At 34.3% G+C, this 8013-nt stretch overlaps 1 long non-coding RNA gene across 1 annotated transcript; it reads left to right on the forward strand.

Moving 5' to 3' along the window:
* The first annotated feature begins 1303 nt into the window (after positions 1-1303).
* Positions 1304-6350, forward strand: LOC122143761. The gene is made up of 7 exons (XR_006159365.1): positions 1304-1414; positions 1850-1891; positions 2246-2326; positions 3392-3495; positions 3957-4076; positions 4150-4277; positions 4717-6350. It is a non-coding gene; the product is annotated as an uncharacterized LOC122143761 (long non-coding RNA).
* Positions 6351-8013: the final 1663 nt, after the last annotated feature.

Consider the following 8013-nt stretch of genomic DNA (forward strand, 5'->3'; position numbering starts at 1 on the left):
ATTAATAGTGTTGTCCAGTACACTGAAATGCAACTCCTTGTAATGGTCCTTTGCTGAGTCTGCATTCGGTCCATGCATCGTTGCTTTGTTTGTTCTCCTCAATGGATGTTGAGGGCCATGGTAGTAGTTTTTATCGCCCACCTCGACTGTGAACTCCCAAAGCTGCTGAAAGTGGTGGTCAGTTCTCATTGCTAAAAGACACTAGGTTTTTTACAGTGGCATAATGTAAGGTGATGGACAGTACATTGCACTGCATGAGAACTTGTCGCATTAAAATGCAAGGGAACAGAAAGTGAAAATCAGTGACTGATGTCAAGAGACTAATTGCCTGTCCCCCGATTCGCACATCATTTTCTGAAATTTCACTTGGAGTGTCAACAGCAGTCTCAAAGTTATAAAGTATGCCCTTGAGAGGCTTTTGCATGGCAGCTCCATCTTGTTTCGCTAAGAGGTTTCAGTTTGGTAGATTTTCCAGGAAAGTTGCTGTTTTGTTCTTGCAAAGACTCAAAAACAGCATGTCGTTTTTTTGACCCCTCGATGAAGTTATAGAGTGATTTAACATTGGTCAGCATGTGTCTCACAGCTGTAGTGGTGCGACAGACATCCACAATGCAGAGGCTGAGGATATGTGAGTGATAATGTACATGCATCGCCAGTGGATTTTCGCCTAAAATCCGTGTAGCTAAACTACGGCAGGTAACACTGCACTCTCAAGTTGCTGATATCAAGATTAAGACTTGTTAGTACATTCTTTAAAAGAAGGGACAGAGAATCACCATCTGTTCTTTCAGTCTGATATCTGTCAGAATCTGTCAGAATGATTCATGGACAGCGAGGTCTCCTTCAGCATATCTTAAAACCACTGCAACTTGCTCATGCCTAATTATGTCTTGCGTTTCATCTGCAATAAGGGCAAAAATTCCAGCTTCATGCACTCTCTGTATGATGTAATTTTTAACCTGACCAGCCATTATATTAATCAACTCATTCTGGTGCTTGCTATGGACTTAATTTTATGACCTTTCTCTCTTTTAAAGAGATAATTTCCAGTACTATTGCTCTTTTAGAATTAACAGTTGTTGGAAGGAGCCTGGATGCTCTATAAAGCTGTTGGTAAGGTAGTTTTGTTGATTTTTGAAGTTTCATTGTGACATCAACTTTACACATCATTAGACTGGGTTGTTATTTTGAGTGCCATCTCTGCTTCAGTACTTTTGAACCTGTGTTAGTTTAACATGACTATTCAATGTTTGAGTGAAATGGAATATTCATACAGTTTCAGAAATTTCTTTGGCTTAAATAAAAAGGTGATATGGCTTCTGATCTTTTTCACTCAGGTGGATCAGGTCAGCGAAAGTTGAATGTTGTTGCACCAGAAGCGAAAGGATACACAGGATCCTACCTCATTAAAACAGTAGCAGCAAAGGGCTTTCTATATATTATGCCAATACAGAACAGTGTGGACATCTCCCCTTTTTTGTCGGTTGTTCAGCGCCTCACTTATTCCAGTTTACTATAACTATGTATAATTCTTCTTTAATAACTTATTTCATGTGATTAACACACCAGACACAAGTCAAAATCTGTTACTATGATTATTATTGGGTTATTATTTTGGGTTATTTTTTTCTAATAACCACAGTTGATGTCTTTATGTCCATAACTTATATAAAAGGACCCTAGAGAACCTACAGATACTGAAGCACCATCAACTTCCACAAAAATGGATCATTTAAGTGGCAATGTTACGTAGTAACTTAATACCATGACTTGCAGGAACTACAAAGTGATTGGTTCAAAACTATAAATCATATCTTTTATATTGTTCACATCCACCGTTGGGGGTTAGTTGGATTTTATGGATTCATCTTTGGCAGTGACGGATGTCAAGGTAAGACCAATGCATGCAGGACTATTTACCACATTTTTGAAGCCCCCCAACGGGTTGGGGGGTTGTGAGTTGTTGGATTATTTTCCAACATTTTATTTTATAATGGTAATGATTTTTAGTTCACTTTTAATCTTGTCTCTTGCTTTAGTTAATGTTTTCTTCAAACTATTTTTTTCTGCATTGGTAAGGTAGCTTGTCTTATGTGTTCGGCCATGTATCCACAAGACTGTGGGGAAAGGTTAATATTTATCACCTTATTTATTAATATTTTTTAATACTTTGTGCTTCCTATTTGGTGTTGTTTAGTGTGTGTGGTAGTAATTTCTATTCAGCTAATTACATTATTTCTTTCAGATGTGAAGGTACACTAAACATGGATTTGAATATTCCAGAGCAAAAGCAAGACAAGCAGAAGAGGTGGTCTTGCTCTTGTAGGTTTGTATTATTTTTCCTCTTTTTTTTTTTTTTTTTTTTGCCTTGGCCAAAAACTAAATAATGCATCTGTATGTTTGTTTGTTTTCTTTTTGTCAAGCCTTACAGAAGTAATCCACAAACTTAAATAGGCTCTGCAAACTATTTTTATATTGATAAGGTTTTCCAATTCATCTGTACTACATAAATTATCAGTAATATATACAGTTTTTTTTCCAAAGTTTGGAACGTTACGATTTTTAAATGTTTTTAATGCATTTAATGCAGAGACTGCATTTATGTGCTCATACTATTTCACAAAATTAATCTTTGTACTGTATAAAAATAACTGTTTTCTATTATAATATTTTTTACAATGTAATATATTTCGGTGATGCGCAGCTGTATTTTCAGCATCATTACTCCAGTCTTCAGTGTCACATGATCTTCAGAAATCATTCTAATATACTGATTTACTGCTCAAGAAACGTTTCTGATTATTATCAATGTTGAAACCGGCTACTTTATATTTATGCAGACTCAATAATATACAATTATTCTATTGTTGGGGTGTTTTTTTAAATATGAATATATTAAAATTGACAGTAATGACATTTATAATGTTACAAAAGATTCTGTTTAAAAAATATGCTGTCATTTTAAAGTGTTCAACGAATCCTGAAAAAAGTTTCGAACAGTTATATAAATATAAAAAAGTTTGGCAAAAGATGTTTTTAACTTAAAAAATAAATGCAGCCTTGGTGAGCATTTATATATATATATATATACTGTATATACAGCAGGTAAAATAAGTATTGAACACATCATCATTTTTTTCAGTAAATATATTTCTAAAGGTGCTGTTGACTTGAATTTTTCACCAGATGTCAGTAACAACCAAAGTAATCCATACATACAAATAAAACAACTAAGCCAGAGTCAACAATATTTATTTTACCTGCTATATATATACTGTATATATAATTTTTTTTTCACACTCCACAAGTATTCTATACGGTACAATCTGTGTTTATTTTGGTAATAGTCGAAATTATTCAGAACAAGTACTGTTTTCTTTTTTTTTTTTAGATCGAGACAGCAGACACTACAGCATTGCTTGACATCTCTGAAAGACTGGTAGCATGTGGATACACTGGACCGCTAACATCTGACAGAAAGGAGGACATTGTCAGGTATGTGTGATTCTGCGATGTTTGTAGTTCTCTTTAAATCGGACTCTCTACTTCCTTTTCCTCTCAAATCTATCCATTAGGGTTTGATTTTTGTAACAATTTCAAAAGTGTGATTTTTCCAGGCCTGAAAGGTCAGAATTTCTATGGCCAATGTAAATTACACTATATAGTCACTACATGTTGTTAACTAATATTACTAAGTACTTGTCTAATTAAATGTCTAATTACATAGCAATTATGGCACTGTAATATAAAATGTAGCCTACTATTTTCAGAATTATTTTCCAATCTGACGTGGAGATTACGGAGGACTAGATAGCCTTACTCACCTTTACCTTTTACTTTAAAAACTATAAATTTTAATGACAATAAATTTTTAATAAACACTTCTATTCCCCTTACTAACAAGATTTTCTTTTTTCTTTTGTACACATTTTTTCTGGATTTACTCTGATATGCAGTGCTGTTGTCCTCTGTATGAATCCTTCCAATGCTGCCGCAGATGTGCAAAGGATTGGAACTCCATGGCCTTCATGAAATTATGAAAAAAGCCGTTATTTGTTCCTGGACATTTTGAAAAAGTAAGTATTGTTACTTGCATTTTTGCATATGTTTTTGAGTGGTGCACAATAAAAGGTTGTTCTTTTTAATTAGCAGCCCGATGCAGATTTCCTCACAATGGCCCTCTCACCCATTTTAAGTGAGATGGGTTCAGTGAAGCAGAGGGAATCACAAATTATTTAACCATTTATGAGACTTCATTCAGAGCCTTGAAGATGAAGGTAATATGCACCGTATAACATATACATTATCATTTTTACAGATTAAGTAAATCTGTCAAGCTTTTATGACAGACACTATTTCAATGTTTATATGCAAAAAAACGAACCAAAGTATATTATGTAACTGTAACTTAATTATTATAAAAACTTCATTGTGTAATTTAAGCAGTTGTACAGCACAAATCAGTCAATTTTAACATTAAATATTATAATGTAGTACCAAATGAATGTATATTTTACAGCATAGTTGAGAGATTTTTTTTTCCCCTTGAATTTGGCACGTACGGTATCTGATATATATCCAAAATAATCAATATTGAGTCGAATCGAATTTGACGAATCGTGAAATTTGTGTCACCCCAGCCCTAGTGTTTACAATGTTTATTTGTATTCATAAAACCTGACATTGTAGTTTTGCTTTTGATCTTGTTTCTTGCAGAAGAAGGAAGCACTAGTGCAGAGCACAGAGGTGAGGATGACAACGAACGAACATCTAAATCAGAGGACTGCACCCACGGAGATGAACAACAAGACAAGAATACTGTCAGCAGCTTCATGCAGTGGCTGACTGGTCAGGGACACGTGCCCATTACATCCACACAGAGAGAAACATTCAACATACGTGTAGAATTTGATCACGACTGTCAGTTGCAATATGGTCAACACAGTTTGTGCCGCCCTCTCGTTAATGCATGCTCCTGTACCATCACCTTAGGGACCTACAAAGAGTTTCTTTGCTTTATGCGACAGGCTGTGATCAAAAGTAAAGAATTTGGTCGTTCATGAGATGAATTCTCAGTGTAGTGTTTACTTCATATGCTGTTTACGCTGTTATACTCTTATCAGTTTGTAAAAAAACAGTTTTCAGATGTTCAGCTGTAGTTTATTTCTTTATAATCGTTTAGTTCATTACGGGCATGTATTGATTGCTGGCAGATTGTTACAAATTCAATTCAGAAATGAAGAGAAAGGTATATTTATTTACAGTCAACTTAAATGAGTGTTGAAGTCAAAAAACAATGCAATTAAAACAGCTGAGATGATTTATTATTATTAAATGTAAAATACTTTGTTACTTCGGTGACATTAAAAAGCTACCTACAGATGTACTGGTCAAAAAAGTCACAAACTATATTATAAACAATATTTTATTGCACCACTTTTAGGTTTGATTATGGTGTGTTTTTGTCATAGCTTTGTTTTCACAACTATAAGTAACCAAACTGTAACACTAAAATATCAGTGAGGTTACAATGCAATGTCACAAACTTTATTTCCATCATGAGTAAAATTACTCCAGACTTGCAGTGAGCTTCAGGTAAATAGGTGGTAAATTCATGTGTGAAAATTAAGCCTTCCAAAACTTGTTCCTGATTAACCTTACATTTCCATCCTAGAATATGACCATGGGATACATCTTTCAACATGGTGGTGTCCAAATAACTGTTGCCAAACATATAAAAAGCCAGAAAAATACTAATACTTTATACTATAATACTATAAGGCTTATAATAATTTTAGGGGTATAAATCAATATATAAAAACATGTCAATAGATTGTGATTTTTTTGGCTTGTGATTTAGAAAATCAAATCTTTTTGTAATTTTGACAAAACATATATCGTTGGAAATGTCTGAGAGTCAAGGTTCCATATTTGGTGACTGTTTTGCAATAGAAGTGATATTGTGACAGAAACCTGCTTAAGGGTGTTGTGTTTGGTTATTTTTGGTATAGTGCCCTTTCAAAATTTGCTGCAACTTCTCCTGTGTGTGGCTAGTGCAGAGAGGAGTTTTTCAAATCTGAAGCTCATTAAACATACCTGAGGTCTACAATGACACAGCACCTGCTCAATGGCCTGGCCATGATGAGCATAAACAGGCACGTTTCCAGGCAGCTGTCCTATGATGACATTAATGACAATTTTGCAGCAATTAAGTCTAGGTGTGTCCAGTTTTAAAGCTATTGGACAGGTGAGGTTACTCACTTTCATATCATCAATTTAAAATTGATAGGCAAGCTAATATCTGTGAGTAATGCATAGTTGATAATAGTAAATTCTTACTGCTAAATTCTGAAAAAACATTATCAGATCAAAAACTTCTGCATGTAATAACCTAGAACGCTGTCTAAGACTTGATGGCTGCTCTGTCAATTCTTCGTCATTAGTTAGGAACCTAGGTGTGCTATTTGATAGCAATCTTTCCTTAGATAGTCACGTTTCTAGCATTTGTAAAACTGCATTTTTCCATCTCAGAAATATATCTAAATTACGGCCTATGCTCTTAATGTCAAATGCAGAAATGTTAATCCATGCGTTTATGACCTCAAGGTTAGATTATTGTAATGCTTTATTGGGTGGTTGTTCTGCACGCTTAGTAAACAAACTCCAGTTAGTCCAAAATGCAGCAGCTAGAGTTCTTACTAGAACCAGGAAGTATGATCATATTAGCCCGGTCCTATCAACACTGCACTGGCTCCCTATCAAACATCGTATAGATTTTAAAATCTTGCTTATTACTTATAAAGCCCTGAATGGTTTAGCACCTAAGTATTTGAACGAGCTCTTGTTACATTATAGTCCTCCACGTCCGCTGCGTTCTCAAAACTCTGGCAATTTGATAATACCTAGAATATCAAAGTCAACTGCGGGCGGCAGATCCTTCTCCTATTTAGCGCCTAAACTCTGGAATAACCTACCTAACATTGTTCGGGAGGCAGACACACTCTTGCAGTTTAAATCTAGATTAAAGACCCATCTCTTTAACCTGGCTTACACATAACATACTAAAACACATTTCTATTTGATTCAGTGATGTCATTGTCCAGCTCAGTTCAGTTCAAATAGTATTTGAACTGAACTGAGCTGGACAATGACATCACTGAATCAATGATAAACTGACTTTAACTAGGAACCGAGTGTTTACTATTATCCTTTTGCATACTTATACACGATTTTTCCTATTTAATTCTGTAAAGCTGCTTTGACGCAATCCGTATTGTAAAAAGCGTTATATAAATAATGGTAACTTGACTTGACTTAAAAAGTGCTTTGGAAAAAATATGTGAAATCATAAGTTAAAGACTGTTTATGGCAGACATTGATGTTTGAGTACTATTTTGAAATACCTTTTTTAGAACCTCTTTACTCACAACACTATATCTAAAACCAACAGTTCATGAAATTTCTTTTACACATTAAAATTCCACTCTCTACGGTGTTGCCCAATAGCGGTAAAAATACCTGTTTTTCTTGTAGGTCTAGGTAAGATTATTCAGAAATACAACTGAAAACTTTCACCCACAAACAGCTCTCAGTAAAATAAGGAATGTGGTCTTGCAATACAGAAGATATCTATATAGGCAAATGTGAATATACACAGAAGTATGAAGAAAAATTAATGCATGCCATAAAACTGGTAGAGAATATAATATTCATACAATAATGGGTGTATATTTTCTGCATTCACACAGCAGCAGAATGTATTCTAACCAATATTCATAAGCAACACTTGGTAATTATAGTTTTAAGAACACATGTATATGTAATTTCAAAGAGGTGAGCAATTACAAACATCTCACTATTTATTTGAGCATTGACTTACAGGTTACACATGCCAGATCTTGAATTTGTGTATTTTTATGAGCTTTTGAAACACTGAATATATTGATGAATTTTGATGCAAAAAGGAGACGTTTTTTCCCTATGCAGTTATTTTATCATAATTCATTTCAAATT

The sequence above is a fragment of the Cyprinus carpio genome, unplaced genomic scaffold (genome assembly GCF_018340385.1).
Source record: "Cyprinus carpio isolate SPL01 unplaced genomic scaffold, ASM1834038v1 S000006503, whole genome shotgun sequence".
Lineage (NCBI taxonomy): Eukaryota > Metazoa > Chordata > Actinopteri > Cypriniformes > Cyprinidae > Cyprinus > Cyprinus carpio.